This window comes from Schistocerca cancellata, chromosome 7, assembly GCF_023864275.1.
Source record: "Schistocerca cancellata isolate TAMUIC-IGC-003103 chromosome 7, iqSchCanc2.1, whole genome shotgun sequence".
NCBI lineage: Eukaryota > Metazoa > Arthropoda > Insecta > Orthoptera > Acrididae > Schistocerca > Schistocerca cancellata.
The window spans coordinates 134,193,744-134,212,351 of NC_064632.1; the positions used below are offsets into that span (position 1 = coordinate 134,193,744).

The window sequence follows — 18,608 nt, forward strand, 5'->3', positions numbered from 1 at the left end:
AGAAAGACTCACGCACTAGGAGTTCAGAAGTCGGCTGTTTTATTGTATTTGTGCGTGCGGATTCTTTAACCTGCGGAAAGCAACAGACTTGACTTGCTTTGTGCTGCTCAAGCACAGTTGACCCCCATGTGTACCTTCACCCCAGTGCCATATCGCACAACGGATACATCCAACACTCTGCACGTAGCATGTGCAACAACATCTACATCTACATGGGTATTCTGCAAATCACACTTAAGTGCCTGGCAGAGGGTTCATCGAACGACCTTCACAATAATTCTCTGTTATACCAATCTCGAATAGCGCGCGGAAAAAGCGAACACCTATATCTTTCCGTGTGGGCTCTGATTTCCCTTATTTTATTATGATGACATTTCCTCCCTATGAAGGTCGGCGTCAGCAAAACATTTTCACATTTGGAGGAGAAAGTTGGTGACTGAAATTTCGTGAGAAGACTTCACCGCAACGAAAAACGCCTTTGTTTTGATGATGTCCACACCAAATCCTGTACTATGTCCGCGACTCTTTCTTCCCCATTTCGCGATGTACTCCGTTAATCCTATCTGGTAAAGATCCCAGACTTCGCAGCAGTACTCCAAAAGAGGACGGACAAGCTCAGTGTAGGCAGTCTAGTAAATTTGTTACATTCTCTAAGCGTTCTGCCAACAAAACGCAGTCTTTGGTTTGCCTTCCCCACAACATTTTCTATGTGTTCTTCCCCAACGCATTGCCTTTAGATTTGAAGGATTTATTGTGTGGCCGGCCGGTGTGGCCGTGCGGTTCTAGGCGCATCAGTCTGGAACCGCGTGACCGCTACGGTCGCAGGTTCGAATCCTGCCTCGGGCATGGATGTGTGTGATGTCGTTAGGTTAGTTAGGTTTAATTAGTTCTAAGTTCTAGGCGACTGATGACCTCAGAAGTTAAGTCGCATAGTGCTCAGAGCCATTTGAACCATTTATTGTGTAACAAAAGTTTAAAGGATTCCTCTTAGCTCTCATATGGATAACCTCACACTTTTCATTATTTTGGGGTCAAGTGTCACTTTTCGCACCATACAGGTATCTTTTCTAAATAGTTTCGCAATTTTTTTTATTTTCTGATGACTTTACTAGACGATAAATGACAGCAAACACCCTAAGACGGCTGCTCAGATTGTCTACTAAATCGTTTGTAAAGGTAAGAAACAGCAGACGGCCAGAAACAGCAAACGCCAGAAATCACTTCTGTTTTACTCGATGACTTTCCGTCAATTACTACGAACCTGACCTCTTTGAAAGGAAATCACCAATCCAGTCCTACACCTGAGACGATATTCCCTAAGCACGCAATTTCACTACAAGCCGCTTGTGTGGTACAGTGTCAAAAGCCCTCTGGAAATCTAGAAATACGGAATCAGTGTGAAATCCCTTGTCAACACCACTCAACATTTCGTGTGTGTAAAGATCTAGTTGTGTTTCAAAAGAACCATGTTTTCTAAATCCGTATTGACCGTGTGTCAATGTTCTCTTCGAAGTAATTCATAATGCTCGAACACAATACATGTTCCAAAATCCTGCTGCATATCGACGTCAATGATGTGAGCCTGTAGTTTAGTGGATTACTTCTACTACCTTCCTTGAATAACGTGTGACCTGTGTAACGTTCCACTCTCTGTATACGGATCTTTCGTCTAGCGAGTGGTTATATATGGTTGATCTTTACAGATGATTTGTTTGGAAATCAGCTCTATTTACCTAGCAGGAACTTATAAAAATGCCAAAGTAGCCACTGGAGCGCAACCTGGAAAAAGCAAATCTAAGTCAGAATAAGACTTACTTTATCACAGTACTAACAAACAATCGAGGACACATTTTTGTTTAATCTTTTGGAAGCACTATTTATGTGTTAGACTAATAATTTTACACTACAACGGCTAGGTCAAAAATTGTTCCTGGACAGGGAAAACAAATAACAATGGAGCAAGGTAACTGATACACAACATCTCATCAATGCTGTAAAATACTCAGACCTATACTCCAAGGAGACTTGTGGGTCTGCCGCTCACTAGAGCCCTGGATGCAATGCCTTTCTCAAGCAGTATCGTCTCCATACTGGCTCGCACAAAGAACGTTTCCGCCAGCCAATCACGGTCGTGTACCTCCCACACGCTACTTTACTTTTCATTTCATTTTATATTATCCGCGGTTTTGAAAACGTGATTAATCTTCCCAGATTATCTTTTTGGGGATCAGATCTATTTATTTAGATGTCTTGAATTTTGGGAGTAGCTTTTGTATTACATGGGACATGTAAACGTAAACTCCATCCAAAGGCTCTGGCGAGTTCATCGGTACCGACTTACCAACGTGTTAACGTCCGCCAATCGCGTCATTGGATGCGTTTTGGAGGGGCGTGGTGTCAACACATCCCTCCAGCAGCCCGCGACGAATTATTCTCCTGTGCCAACTTCTTCATCTTAGAGTAGCACTTGCAACCTACGTCCTCAATTATTTGCTGGATGTATTCCAGTCTCTGTCGTCTTCTGCATCTGTTACCTTCTACAGCTCCCTCTAGTACCATGGAAGTTATTCCCTGATGTCTTAACAGAGGTCCTATAATCCTTCCCCTCTTCTTATCACTGTTTCCCATATCTTACGTTCCACGCCTATTTGGCGGAGAACTTTTTCATTCCTTAACTTATCAGTCTGCTTAATTTTCAAGATTGTCCTGTACCTCATTTCAAATCCTTCGATTCTCTTCTGTTCCATTACTCCCACAGCCCATGTTTCACTACCATACAATGGTGTGCTCCAAACGCACATTCTCAGAAATTTCTTCCTTATGTCAAGGTCTATGTTTGATACTAGTAGACTTATCTTGGTAGGGCATGCCCTTTTTTCCAGTGTTAATATGCTTTTTAGGTCTTTCTTGCTCCGTCCATCACGGGTTATTATGCTGCCTAGGTAGCAGAATGCCTTATCTACTTCGTGACCATCAATGCTAATGTTAAGTTCCACGCTGTTCTCATTTCTGATACTTCTCATTACTATCGATTTTCCTCGATTTACTCTCAATCCGTACTTTGTACTCCTTCGACTGTTCACTCCATTCAGCAGGCCCTGTAATACAGCTTCACTTTCACGGAGGATAGCAGTGTCATCATCGAATCTTATCACTCACGTTGCATTTTTAATAAACGCTTAAACCTTACTTTTGAATACATTATGGGAGTGACAGTGGTCAATATGTTACAAATATTTACTATTAAAAACAGTCTTGATCACAATTTACTTAGTACGGTGACCGGTTTCGACCACTATTGTGGTCATCTTCAGACGAATGAGTAAGAACCTCCTTCTGCTAGAGAATCACTACTAGTAGTGATTCTCTAGCAGAAGGAGGTTCTTACTCATTGGTCTGAAGATGACCACAGTAGTGGTCGAAACCGGTCACCGTACTAAATAAATTGCGATCAAGACTATTTTTAATAGTAAATATTCTTAAACCTTACTTTTATTTCCATCATTGTTTCTTCCATATGAAGATTGAGCAGTAGGGGCAGAAGACTACATCCCTGTCTTACACCATGTTTAATCCAAGGAATCCCTTCTTGGTCTTCCATTCCTATGTTCCCTCCTGGATTTTGTACACATTGTATGTTACCCATCTTTCCTTACAGCTAACCCCTATTTTTTTTTCAGAACTGCGAACAACTTGAATCGTTTGACGTTATCGAAAGCTTCTTCCACGTCGAAAAATTCCATGAACGTGTCTCTAATTTTCTTTAGGCTTGTTCCATTATCAACTGCAACGTCAGAACTACCTCTCTTGTGCCTTTCTCTTTTCTAAAGCCAAACTGAGCGTCGTCTAACGGATCCCCGATTTTCTTTTCCATCCTTGTGTATATTACTCTCGCCAGTAACTTGGATGCATGAGCTGTTCAGCTGATTGTACGATAATTCTCGCACTTGGTGGCTCTCGCAGTCTTCAGAATTGTATGGATGAAGTTTTTCCGAAAGTCCGATGGCATATCGCCGGACTCATATACTCTACACACAACCGTAAATAGTAGTTTTGTTGCCACTTCCCCCAACGGCCTTAAAAATTCTGATATAATGTTATCCTTTCTGCCTTATTCGATATTAAGTCTTCCAAAGCTATTTTAAATTCGGATTCTAATATTGGATCTTTTATCCCTTCCTTATCGACTTCTATTTCTTCTGCTATCACGTCATCATAAACATCCTCTCCCTCATAGTAGCCCTTAATGTAATATTTCCAACTAACCGCTCTCTTCTGTCCTTTACGTTTATTTTATCGCATACTGTAAAATTTCCTGTAATATTCTGTTTTCCCTCTTGTTTCAGTACATTACTCGAGTAACAATAAGAGAAATTCTTGTGGCTGTATCAGGAGGTTCTGTGAATCTCTTTCTTTGAGTCTGTCGACGAATCTTATTTATACAGAGTTGCGATGTCCCCTCCTGCTCTTAGTTACTGTTAGTAATTCGATCATAACCACACTGTTTAAGCGAGAGGCTAAGGTTCATTAAACTTGAAAGTACGATAAGAAATTGATTACTGGCTCACTTTAGAGAAAAGAAGTTTTAAGGAGATGCCGATTTTGGGAGGAACAGACAGTACTAGGAAGGACTTATTCCGCAGTTTTTTTACCTTGAATCCAATTGTTCAGATTGCGTGCCTGAGGGGTATCGTCTCACTTGTGCGACTGGATTCACGATTTCCTGTCAGAAAGATCACAGTCCGTTGTAACTGACAGGATATCATCTAGTGAAACAGAAGCGATATCGCTTTTCCCTCAGTTCCCAATGTACATAAACGATTGAGGAAATCTGAGCAGCCCTCTTATACTATTTACAGATGATGCTCTAGTTTACCGTCTAGTCAAGTCATTAGAAGTTGAGACAAATCGCAAAATTATTTAAACACATGTCTGTACGATGCGAAAAGTGGCAATCGACCATAAAAAACAAGAAGCATGAGGTCCTCCACGTAAGTACTGAAACTCTCGCTAAATCACGCAGGGCTAACGGGTGATTAGGATTGTGGAAAGGAGCAAAGGAGTTGCGGTCGGATTCATTTTACAATTGTAATTTTTTATCATTTAGTTCACAAATACACTTTTGAAAGAATTAAATTTGCTTCGCGGCTGAAGGCCTCCAAACAGATGCTTCAGCATAAGTTCAATTTTGAAAAAATATGACACACAGTTAAATTTACAAATAAGATAAATCGTTTACATATATGACATCAGCATGCGGAGAGGCTGAAGGCCGCCGGATTAAATCTTTAAAATTTCAAATATACTATGATGATTACTGAAGGTAGAAGGCCACAATGTTTTAAGATTGTAACAGGGCTGATGGCCCACAAGGTGCACAGAAAGATAAACAAACGCAATAAGATGGCTGAAGGCCAAAAGGTTAAATCCTGCAAATTAAGGAAATATATATTGCAACAATCGGTAAAACAATGTATTAAGTTTAAGAATTTCCTTTTGCAACACCAACGGCGGAAGGCCCACAATAACTTGTAAAATCTTTCATAGGAAATCATAATAACCTTTCAAGAGCAGAAGGCGAGAATGTTTGGACTTGAAGTAAACTCTGAGAATATGTTTCCAGGACTGAAGGTCCACAACTAACCTTGCCAAATTAAAAATATAAAATACAGTTAAATTACAACAACATTAATACTGCCAAAGGGATAATTAAGAGAACGGCACTCAGGAGTCTCCAGTGGATGGGTCTGCCCTCGTTCACTTAGGTCAGACAGGTGGTGAGTCCAACTGCACTTAATTCGTGCGAACCCAACCAAGGGACAGCCACGGACTGATCGTCCAACCGCTTGCTTACCACCAAGGAGTACATGAGAATTCAAAGCCCCCCCCCCCAAAAAAAAAAAATTACAAGTATCACTATCCCCAAACAAACGCGTCTGAAAACTGTGCTGCCAAAACTACACATCATGTTGGGCAGCAACAACAGGTGAGGAAAAGACACTGCCTAAAAACTGCGTTAGCAGCCAGGGCAGAAAATTCTGCTGGTACACTTGACTATGGATAAATTAATTTGAACCATTCCACCTGACGGCGGCTATCTCGAGCACTTCACTCGCTGTTGCTCACAGGAAAACCTCCACAACAGAAATCCCGGAACCAACAACGTAATGCTCAAAACCACTCAACCTTCACGTCCTGGGTCGGCGAGCGACGATGCTCGTACCGATCGGACAGCTTCAGACAGATTCCGACACCGCGCAGAGACTGCCAGGGGCCCAGTCGATTACGCCGCACGATGTCCTCGGACGAACCGAACGACCAACAATCCACCAAAAGTCAGGCCCGCGTCAAGTGATGCGTGGCGTCAATGGCCGGGCTAGTCAGGTCGACGCAGGCCTCACTGCTACTCCAACCCGACTGCACTAGTGCTGCATTGCAACTCCCCGATTGGCAGGTCCGGACTGCGCTCCAAACGCGTTCCAACTGACCGGCAGACCCGAACTGGGCACGCAACTCGCTTACGACCGACAACGACAGGGAAGTAATAGCAGTTGTAACTTCCCAACATTAAAAATATGTATAGCATTCACATTCAGTGTAACCTCCCAACAGTTTATTATTCCGTAACCTCGCAATAATAACGTGACTAACCACCTAATAAAAAATGTGACTCATATATAACCTTTCAATAATTAACTGGCTGTGAATACAAACTGGTAAATTTGGACGTCAGCAGTGCTGCGTCATTGCCCTGAAAGATCATTCTGAATAAATTGAAAATTCTTACCTCAACGAAGTCGCCGGATAACGCATATTAAATGGTTCAAATGGCTCTGAGCACATGGGACTAAACATCTGTGGTCATCAGTCCCCTAGTACTTAGAACTACTTAAACCTAACTAACCTAAGGACATCACACACATCCATGCCCGAGGTAGGATTCGAACCTGCGACCGTAGCAGTCGCGCGGTTCCGGACTGAGCGCCTAGAACCGCTAGACCACCGCGGCCGGTATAACGCATATATATCTGCTCCTGTAAGAAATTTTTCTGGTACAGCCCAGTGCAATGCCGGCCGCTAGATCTGTCATGTATAAAAAGAAACAACTGATTTTTCCTTACGTTAATCGGGATGACCATGGATTGCAGAAATTAGTAAATTCTTTAAATTAAGATGAATGATTGTCAAAGAGTTAATTTTATAAAAAATATTATTATTAAAAGATGTTTTACAACATTTACATGGACTTGATATAACAATAGTACAAATTTAGTTGCAACAAACTACACATGCGCGCGGCTGCTTTTACCTTATACTACATCGCTCCCCACGACTGGCCCCGCCAAATCCAGACTGGTAGCTACTACGCACTCCTACTGCTAGAGCTACAGCTACTACTGCTGCCGGCACTGCTCTCTGGTCTGCGATTCTCTTATAGCTTACATATCGCAGGCAGCGCGTGAGCAATCTATCGAAATTATGTATATCTGTCCGAGTGCGCTAGCAATAAATTCCCTACTCATGGACCTCTTACACAGTCGAGCAAATATAGTACGAGAGGGGATATATCGATACGCGCTGCTAACACCGCTCACGGATAGCCAAAGCGTCATCTCAGTGACAGTAGTAATTTAAATTAACGTTGTGAGGTGGAAGTACGTTAAAAACAAGGTGTAAAATACACGATGGTGGGAACACTAGCCAAGCACGGCTCAAGTACTACAAAGTATCAGTTAAATTTCTGTTACCCAACAAATCACAAAAATTTAAAAGTTGTCGATTCAACCAAATGCAAGGATTACAATTACGAGCATATTAAATTTGAACCGTCACATAAAAAGTGCAGAAAGCGATCATGAAAGTGCATCTTAGAAGATCCAACAAATCTACTACGTTTGTCTCCCCCTCTCCCCCTTTCGCAGTGTTGCTGTGCGGTATTTGATCCTTCAAGAAAGGGCGGCTGTCGCCAAACAGGGGACAAAGTGGACACGCAGATTGGACTGGAAGATATGTAAGTAGGCTGTTTATGTTTTCTTATTGGCAACGTTACGTAGCGCTCTGTATGAAAATCACTGGCTGTGCTGTGTGCAGTCTGTGGCCAGTTTGCATTGTTGTCAGCCATTGTAGTGTTGGGCAGCTGGATGTGAACAGCGCGTAGCGTTGCGCAGTTGGAGGTGAGCCGCCAGCAGTGGTGGATGTGGGGAGAGAGATGGCGGAGTTTTGAAATTTGTAAGACTGGATGTCATGAACTGCTATATATATTATGACTATTAAGGTAAATACATTGTTTGTTCTCTATTAAAATCTTTCATTTGCTAACTATCCCTATCAGTAGTTAGTGCCTTCCGTAGTTTGAATCTTTTATTTAGCTGGCAGTAGTGGCGCTCGCTGTATTGCAGTAGTTCGAGTAATGAAGATTTTTGTGAGGTGAGTGATTTGTGAAAGGTATAGGTTAATGTTAGTCAGGGCCATTCTTTTGTAGGGATTTTTGAAAGTCAGACTGCGTTGCGCTAAAAATATTGTGTGTCAGTTTAAGCACAGTCGTATACAATTTTTCTAAGGGGACGTTTCAGATATTAAAACCAAAGCGTTTTTCATTGTAGCGTAATCTCTTCAGGAAATTTCAGTCACCATCTTTCTCCTCCGAATGTCAAAATATTCTTTTGACTTCCATCTGCATAGGTAGAAATGGCTGTCGTAATCTTATAAGAGACATGAGCATTTGCACGGAAATATTTGGGTTTTCATTTTTATCAACTGCTGTTTGAAAGTGGAACGGCTGAGAAATGGTGTGCAAGTGTTCCTGTGAACCCTTTGTCAAAAACTTCTGCGAGAATTGGAGAGTAGTCTCTCAGATAAACTGTGAGTAGCGTTAATATTCCGACACACTGAGGCTTTTGCCTAGTAGCATCGTAAGTTTTTTTCTTAACGAAACAAAAATAAAAATAATCAAGTATTATATTAAGGCAAATGCCCAGTAAATAACAGTATGAACTTTTCACCGTTCGATTTTTACGCTACTTTAAATATTCAAGGGTTTGACAGTGTAGTACTTGTTTTGATCACTCACGCCTAGTTACTTACTCTGAGTTAGAAGGCAGTGTTTGTTTACAAGCGCGGTCGACAGTCATGACGTTACAATGCCACGCAAAACTAATACGAGATGTGATACAAAACAGCTTGTGGTTTTTCACAGCGCGAAAGGTAAATGAGATAGACAAATTGCTGCCATGCTCAACGTGAGTAAGAGTACTGTGGCAGACATGGTGAGACGATTCAAAAACGACTACCATATAGACTCTTTATATCTTAAGAGCGTCGACCAAAGAATTTGGATGCGTGTGACTAGAAAAATCTAATACGAAAAATAAAGAAGGATCCGACACGAAGTGCACCAAAATTAGCAAGTGAGCTTCTAAATGAGACTGGAAGAAAGGTGCGTCCTCAAACGATTCGCAGAGCACTGAAAGATGGTGGCTACAAGGGAAGAATGGCTACGGAGAAACCGTTCGTGAATGAATAGAATCGTGGGAACATATTAGACTTTGCTAAATAGTGTGTTGCGAAGGAGTAAACATGGAGGAACGACGTAATTCTTACCGACGAAAGTAAATTTAACGTTTTTGGTTCGGATGGACGGAGGATCGTGTGTCGAAGGCAGGATGAAAAATTTAAAGTCACAGACGTTAAGCCGACAGTAAAGCATGGAGGGCCGCGCGGGATTAGCCGAGCGGTCTCAGGCGCTACAGTCATGGACTGTGCGGCTGGTCCCGGCGGAGGTTCGAGTCCTCCCTCGGGCATGGGTGTGTGTGTTTGTCCTTAGGATAATTTAGGTTAAGTAGTGTGTAAGCTTAGGGACTGATGACCATGGCAGTTAAGTCCCATAAGATTTCACACACATTTGAACATTTGAACAAAGCATGGAGGTGGCAGTGTTTCTACTTCGGCTGTATATCCGCATTTGGACCAGGTGAATTAATGTTCACCGACAGTATTATGGACAAATATGTCTACCTGAACTTATTAAAAAACAATTTACGCAAAAGTGCTGAGAAATGGGGATATCAAACACGTTCAAGTTTTACCAGCCCAATGACCGGCAACATAAGGCTTGCACTATGCAGGAATACTTGATGCACAATTTCCTGAAATTCTTACAACCACCACCTCAGTCAGCACACGTCAACCCTATTGAGAATGTGTGAGGAGAACTAGAACTACGTTTTAGAACAACACCAATATCTTCTAAAGAAACTTCGAAGCGTCGATTAAAAGAAGAATGGAACGGGCTATTTAAAAAAGATCATTAGCAGAATACCGCAACATCTGGAAGAAGTGGTATAGCAGAATGGATACCTCACAAGACACCGAAACGTACACTGAGGTGATCTCCTAACATTGTGTCGGATTTCCTTTCGCCCGCCGCGCGGAGTGGCCGTGCGGTTTAGGGCGCCATGTCAAGGACTGCGCGGCTCCTACCGCCGGAGGTTCGAGTCCTCCCTCGGGCATGGGTGTGTGTGTTGTTTTTAGCATAGTTTAAATTGTGTAAGTCAAGGGATCGATGACCTCAGCAGTTTGGTCCCTTAGGAATTCACACCCATTTGAACATCTTCCGTTCGCCCGGCCTAGTGCAGCAACTCGACGTGTAATTTGTCAACAAATAATCGAAAGTCGCCTGTAAAAATACTGAACCATCCTTCCTCTATAGATGACCATAATCGCGAAAGTGTTCCAGGTGCAGGATTTTAAGCACAGACTGATCTCTCGACTACGTCCGTTAAATGTTCGATGACGTTCATACAGGGCGATTTGGGTGGTCAAATCATTCGCTCGAACTGTCCAGAATGTACTTCAAAATAATCGCAAACAATAGTGACCCAGAGACAGTTACAATCGTTGTTTGGGAACATGAAGTCCATGAATGGCTGAAAATCATCTCCAGGCAGCCCAATATAACCACTTACAGACAGTGACCGGTTCAGCTGGACCAAAGGACCCAGTCTATTCCATGTAAACACAGCCCACACCTTATGTGGCCACCATCACCCTACACTGTGCCTTGTTGACAACTTTGGTCAGTGGCTTCTTGCGGTCTGTGCCATACTCGAACCGTACCCTCACATCTCACCAACTGAAATCGGGGCTCGTCTGACCTGGCCACGTTTTTTCAGTCGTCTAGGATCCGACCGATATGGTCCCGAGCCCAGAGACGGCGCTGCAGGCGCTGTCCTTCTGATACCAAGGCACTAGCATCGGTCTTCTGTTGCCATAACCCATTAACGCCAAATTGCGCCGTTCCTCTTACGCCCCACATTGATTCCTGTGGTTATTTCATACAGTGTCGCTTGTCTGTTGGCACTGACAGCTCTAGGCAAACGCCGTTGTTCTCGGTCGTTAAGTGAAGGCCGTCGGCCAATGAGTTGTCCGCGGTGAGAGCTAATGCCTCACATTTGGCATTCTCGTCACACTCTTGAGTTTGTGGATCTCGGAACGTTGAAATCGCAAACGATTTCCGAAATGCACAACTACCACTCCGCATTCAGAGTTTGTTAATTCCCATCATGCGGCCATAATCACATCGAAAACCGCTTCATTATGATTCAGATGAGTACAAATGACTGCTATTTTATACCTTGTGTACCCCACACTATCATCATCTGTATATGTGCATGTCGTTATCCATGACTTACTTTACCTCAGTATACAATTTTCGCAAAAATTTGTCTTGAAATAATTACTTCTGAAAAGAGTCCGTATATTAATGTAACGTGAAAACTTTCCAAATTTTGTTTGAATCTTGTTATTAAATGACTTTTGTAAGTTATGTTAATAACATTTATGCTATTATTCACAAGACATCCACTGAACCGCCAAAAGAACTGGTACAGGAATGCGTATTCGAATACAGAGGTATGAGATGTGTAAACAGGCATAATACGAAACCACGCTCGGCAATGCCTATATAAGGCAACGAGTGTCTGGCGCAGTTGTTAGATCGGTTGCTGCTCCTACAATGGCAAGTTATCCAGATTTAATTGAGTTTGAACGTCGGCGCACGAGCGATGGGACACATCATCTCCGAGGTAGCGATGAACTGGGGATTTTCCTGTACGACCATTCCACGAGTGTACTGTGAATATCAGTAATCAGGTAAAACAACAATTCCCCGATACCGCTGCTGCCGGAAAAAGGTCCTGCAAGAACGGAACCAACGACGACTGAAGAGAATCGTTCAACTTGACAGAACTGCAACACTTCCGCAAACTGCTGCTGGTTTCAGTGTTGGGCCATCAACAAGTGTCAGCGTGCGCACCATTTAACGAAACACCGTCGATATGGGCTTTCGGAGCCGAAGGCCCACTCTTGTACCCTTGGTGACTGCACGACACAAAGCTTTACTCATCGCCTGGGCCCGTCAACACCGACATTGGACTGTTGATGACTGGAAACATGTTGCCTGGTCGGACGAGTCTCATTTCAAATTGTATCGAGCGGATAAATACAGGATGTTTCAAAAATGACCGGTATATTTGAAACGGCAATAAAAACTAAACGAGCAGCGATAGAAATACACCGTTTGTTGCAATATGCTTGGGACAACAGTACATTTTCAGGCGGACAAACTTTCGAAATTACAGTAATTACAATTTTCAACAACAGATGGCGCTGCGGTCTGGGAAACTCTATAGTACGATATTTTCCACATATCCACCATGCGTAGCAATAATATGGCGTAGTCTCTGAATGAAATTACCCGAAGTGATGTGAAAGATATAGAAGACAACGCAGTCTGTGGGTGCGCCATTCTGTACGTCGTCTTTCTGCTGTAAGCGTGTGCTGTTCACAACGTGCAAGTGTGCTGTAGACAACATGGTTTATTCCTTAGAACAGAGGATTTTTCTGGTGTTGGAATTCCACCGCCTAGAACACAGTGTTGTTGCAACAACACGAAGTTTTCAACGGAGGTTTAATGTAACCAAAGGACCGAAAAGCGATACAATAAAGGATCTGTTTGAAAATTTTCAACGGACTGGGAACGTGATGGATGAACGTGCTGGAAAGGTAGGGCGACCGCGTACGGCAACCACAGAGGGCAACGCGCAGCTAGTGCAGCAGGTGATCCAACAGCGGCCTCGGGTTTCCGTTCGCCGTGTTGCAGCTGCGGTCCAAATGACGCCAACGTCCACGTATCGTCTCATGCGCCAGAGTTTACACCTCTATCCATACAAAATTCAAACGCGGCAACCCCTCAGCGCCGCTACCATTGCTGCACGAGAGACATTTGCTAACGATATAGTGCACAGGATTGATGACGGCGATATGCATGTGGGCAGCATTTGGTTTACTGACGAAGCTTATTTTTACCTGGACGGCTTCGTCAATAAACAGAACTGGCGCATATGGGGAACCGAAAAGCCCCATGTTGCAGTCCCATCGTCCCTGCATCCTCAAAAGGTACTGGTCTGGGCCGCCATTTCTTCCAAAGGAATCATTGGCCCATTTTTCAGATCCGAAACGATTACTGCATCACGCTATCTGGACATTCTTCGTGAATTTGTGGCGGTACAAACTGCCTTAGACGACACTGCGAACACCTCGTGGTTTATGCAAGATGGTGCCCGGCCACATCACACGGCCGACGTCTTTAATTTCCTGAATGAATATTTCGATGATCGTGTGATTGCTTTGGGCTATCCGAAACATACAGGAGGCGGCGTGGATTGGCCTCCCTATTCGCCAGACATGAACCCCTGTGACTTCTTTCTGTGGGGGACACTTGAAAGACCAAGTGTACCGCCAGAATCCAGAAACAATTGAACAGCTGAAGCAGTACATCTCATCTGCATGTGAAGCCATTCCGCCAGACACGTTGTCAAAGGTTTCGGGTAATTTCATTCAGAGACTACGCCATATTATTGCTACGCATGGTGGATATGTGGAAAATATCGTACTATAGAGTTTCCCAGACCGCAGCGCCATCTGTTGTTGAAAATTGTAACTACTGTAATTTCGAAAGTTTGTCTGCCTGAAAATGTACTCTTGTCCCAAGCATATTGCAACAAACGGTGTATTTCTATCGCTGCTCGTTTAGTTTTTATTGCCGTTTCAAATATACGGGTCATTTTTGAAACACCCTGTATGTATGGGTATGGAGACAACCTGATAAATCCATGGTCCCCGCATGTCAGCAGGATACTGTTCAAGCTTGTGAAGGCTCTGTAATAGTGTGGGCGGTGTGCAGCTGGAGTGACATGGGACCCTTGATACCTCTGGATACGACTCTGGTGGGTGACACGTACATAAGCAGCCTGTCTGGTCATCTGCATCGATTCAAGTCCATTTTGCATTCAGAAGGACTTTGAAAGTGTTGTTAATAAAACTTCTCTATTTAACCTAGACTGAACTGCATGTGACTGCTTTAGTCTTTAATCAAACTTGCATCTGACTGCGTATTTAACTAAACCTAACTTTTTCTGACTGCATGAAAATATTGTTGGAAAATTAATACTAAAAATACACATCTGACTGCATGAAAGTTTAGTGGTAACAATAAATGAAAGTCACCAACCTGCATCTGACTGCGTCTGTGGACTTAGCTCGTGCACTCCTTCCCGTTTAGCCGATAATAAAACATATATTCAACTCAGCCGTAGTGCAATGGCATAAAATTGTCATTCTAGATAACTTTACACATTTTGGCTCTGTTTGTTACTTAATAAAAATTCTGTCCTGATCTGAATAATTTGCCAACTGTGCAATGGCATATAGATTATTTTACTCTGATAAATGAAATTATTGGCTTTACTCATGGGAACTTTACTTTAATGTACCTTTTGGTTCAATGCAAGCACAGGATGCGGAGAACGACATAAGGTGTGAGATGAAACTCTAATTTTATCTAAAAAATATTTATTGTTCAAACTTTTAAGGCACATGTGAAAAACTAAAAAAAACTTATTGGGCAATTCCAGAAGGGCAATGCGACACCCCACACGTCAAGAATTGCTACAGAGTGGCTCCAGGAATACACTTCTGAGTTTAAACACTTCATCTGGCCACCAAACACCCCAGACATGAACATTATTGAGGCTATTTGGTACGCCTTGCAACGAGCTGCTCAGCAGATATCTCCCCTCGTACTCTTACGAACCGAGCGAGGTGGCGCAGTGGCTAGCACACTGGACTCGCATTGGGGAGGACGACGGTTCAATCCCGTGTCCGGCCGTTCTGATTTAGGTTTTCCGTGATTTCCCTAAATCGCTCCAGGCAAATGCCGGGATGGTTCCTTCGAAGGGGCACGGCCGACTTACTTTGCCAATCCGATGAGACCGATGACCTCGCTGTCTGGTCTCCTCCCCCACAACAAACCAACCCAACTCTTACGGATTTATGGACAGCTCTGCAGGATTAATGGTGTCAATTCCCTCGAGCACTACTTCAGATGAAACTTAGTGGAAGATTAAAACTGTGTGCCGGACCGAGACTCGAACTCGGGACCTTTGCCTTTCGCAGGCAAGTGCTCTACCAACTGAGCTATCCATGCACGACTCTCGAGCTGCCCTCACAGCTTCAATTCTACCAGTACCTCGCCTCATACTTTTCCAAATGTCACAGAAGCTCTTCTGTGAACCTTAAGGTACGACTCTGGCAGGTGACACTTACTTAAGCATCCTCTCTGATCACCTGCAGGAATTCAAGTCCACTGTGCATTCAGAAGGAAATGGGACATTCCAGTAGGACAATGCAAATCTTAAGAGAGCTTCTGTGAAGTCTGGAAAAGTAGGAGACGAGGTGCTGGCAGAATTGTGGCTTTGAGGACGGGTTGTGAGTCGTCCTTGGTTGTGAGTCGTCCTTGCTAGAGTACTTGCCCGTGAAAGGCAAAGGTCCCGAGTTCGAGTCTCTGTCCGGAACACAGTTTTAACCTGCCATAAGGTTTCATATCAGCGCACACTCCGCTGCAGAGTGAAAACCTCGCACTACTTCAGATGTTAGTCGAGTCCATGCCACGTCGTGTTGCGGCACTTCTACGTGTCTCTATGTCATATTAGGCAGATCTACCAGTTTCTTTGACTCTTCAGTATATTTGGTTATAATGTTTGTTTTGGTAAGAGTAAAGTAATGAGTCTACAAAGTAAAGTTCTCATCATGTACGAATATTAACGCTACTCGCCGTAGACGTTCCGTATTTCACACGTCGATTTCCACAGTGTATCGCTAAGCTTCAGCTTGATTTTAGAGATCGACATAATATGACGGCGAGAGGACGCATTTGTCTAAGCGCCATGCCCGGCCGTCGTGCAGTCGGGGACGTGCAGATGAGAGTGCAGCGAAGTTGCGTAATCGCCCAGGCGGACGGACGGTTACGAGCCTCTAGACACGCGGCGTGGCAGTAAACATGTCGCATATCTCTGGCCGGGCGTAAATAAGGCACGAGCCGGCAGGTGGACGAGCGGACGCGTGGCCGGCGGCCGGGTGAACGCTCTGTACCTGTCCGTGTTTACCGCCTCGTGGGCCGCTCGTAAAGCCGCGTGGCGAGGGCATGGGGGAGGGCGAGGGCGAGGGCGGCCACTGGCCCGCTACTGGCGCACCTCACCACAGCTCCAGATGTCCGGCTGCCCACGCCGCCCACACCGCTCCCAACACTGGGGCAAGGTCTCCACACACACATACCATGTGTACCGGTATGAAATGAGAGGTTTTTTTTATGAAAATGAAACACTAATTTTGAATTGAAAAGTAAAAACAATTTATTCAAAGTACTGACCATTGCTTCCTATACATTTTGACCACCTTTTTGGCAATTTCTGGACATCACGTCAATAGAAATGTTAATCTTTTGAAGCAAACCAATCAGACACCCAATTTTCGACTTCTTCGTAGGAATCGAAATGTTGGTCAGCCAATGCGTGTCCCATTGATGAAAACAAATGGTAGTCGGAAGGGGCCAAGTCTGGTGAATTGGAGCTCCCAGCCAAGTGTTTTGATTGTATCCTGAACCAGTTTTGCTTTGTGTGCAGGTGCATTGTAGTATAAAACAAATTGCTTTGCCATGTCTTCTGACCCATTCTGGTCTTTTTTCGATCAATGCATAGTTCAAATTGATCATTTGTTGTTTGTAGCGATTAGTATTCACAGAGTCACCGGGTTTTAGAAGCTCATGATACACCACATATTTCTGATCCCACCAAACACAGAGTATTGTCTTCTTGCCGAATCGAACTGGTTTTGCAGTCGACGTTGATGGTTGTCCCGGATTAATCCATGATTTTTCCCCTTTAGGATTCTTAAAATAATTCCATTTTTCATCGCCAGGAACAGTTCGATGCAAAATTGATTTTCTTTCATGTCTTTGAAGCAAAATTTGTAAAATTGTTTTTCGGTTTTCCATCTGTTTTTCATTCAATTCGTGTGGCACTCATTTCCCACACTTTTGGATCTTTCCCATAGCTTTCAAACGGTAAGAAATTTTTTGTTGTGCAACACTTACCATTGCTGCCATTTGCTTCTGACTCAAAGTATCATCTTCATCCAATATTGCTTGCAATTCGGCGTCTTCGAACTTTTCTGGTGGTCTTCCACGTTCTTCATTTCTTACATCAAAATCATTATTTCTGAACCGTTGAAACCATCTTTTGCATGTTGCTTCTGATAGAGCATGATAACCATATATCTCGACAAGCATTCGATGCGACTCTTTAGCACTTTTTTTAAAAAATGAAATCAAAAAATTAATATTTTTCGCAAATCATCACTTTCTGGTACAAAATTCGACATTGTTAACACGATTAAAACATATGATGTTGTTTGTTCCATGACTTGATGTATACTAAATATCTTTGACAGATGTCACACCAACCAAACAAACAAAAAATTAAGGCTCGTTCACAACAAATGTTCTCTATCGACATATTTGTATCTTAACGCTCATTTCATACCGGTACACCTGTACATTCGGACACGAATTTCTCGTTCACACGAAACTCGTACCTCGACCGGGTGTGTGGCCGTGACCTTTTCTGCTGCTACTCCCTCCCCGCGGACCGCCAGAATAACAGAAGTGCAAGGCCCATGTAACGATACAGAAACGGAGATCGACATTAGCGCTCTGGGTGGCCTGGCAGTGAACTTCGAATTCGGGAAAATATGGCGCTATTGATCTGTACTCTTGCTTCGTCAAAAACAAGCGCTACATGATAATATTGGGTTTTTGCTCTCATCCGTAATACTGGTGGGTAAACGATCCAGATTTGTTTTTGTTTCATATGAAACAGAAACTCCGGGCAACGGCCTTGCCGCAGTGGCTACACCGGTTCCCGTGAGATCACCGAAGTTAAGCGCTGTCGGGCGTGGTCAGCACTTGGATGGGTGACCATCCACGCCGCCATGCGCTGTCGCCATTTTTCGGGGTACACTCAGCCTCGTGATGCCAATTGAGGAGCTACTCGACCGAATAGTAGCGGCTTCGGTCAAGAATACCATCATAACGACAAGGAGAGCGGTGTGCTGACCCCCCACCCCTCCTATCCGCATCCTCAACTGAGGATGACACGGCGGTCGGATGGTCCCGGTAGGCCACTCGTGACCTGAAGACTGAGTTCTTTTTATGA

At 43.7% G+C, this 18,608-nt stretch overlaps 1 pseudogene; it reads left to right on the plus strand.

Moving 5' to 3' along the window:
* Positions 1–18,280: 18,280 nt before the first annotated feature.
* Positions 18,281–18,398, plus strand: LOC126093177 (5S ribosomal RNA; annotated as a pseudogene).
* Positions 18,399–18,608: the final 210 nt, after the last annotated feature.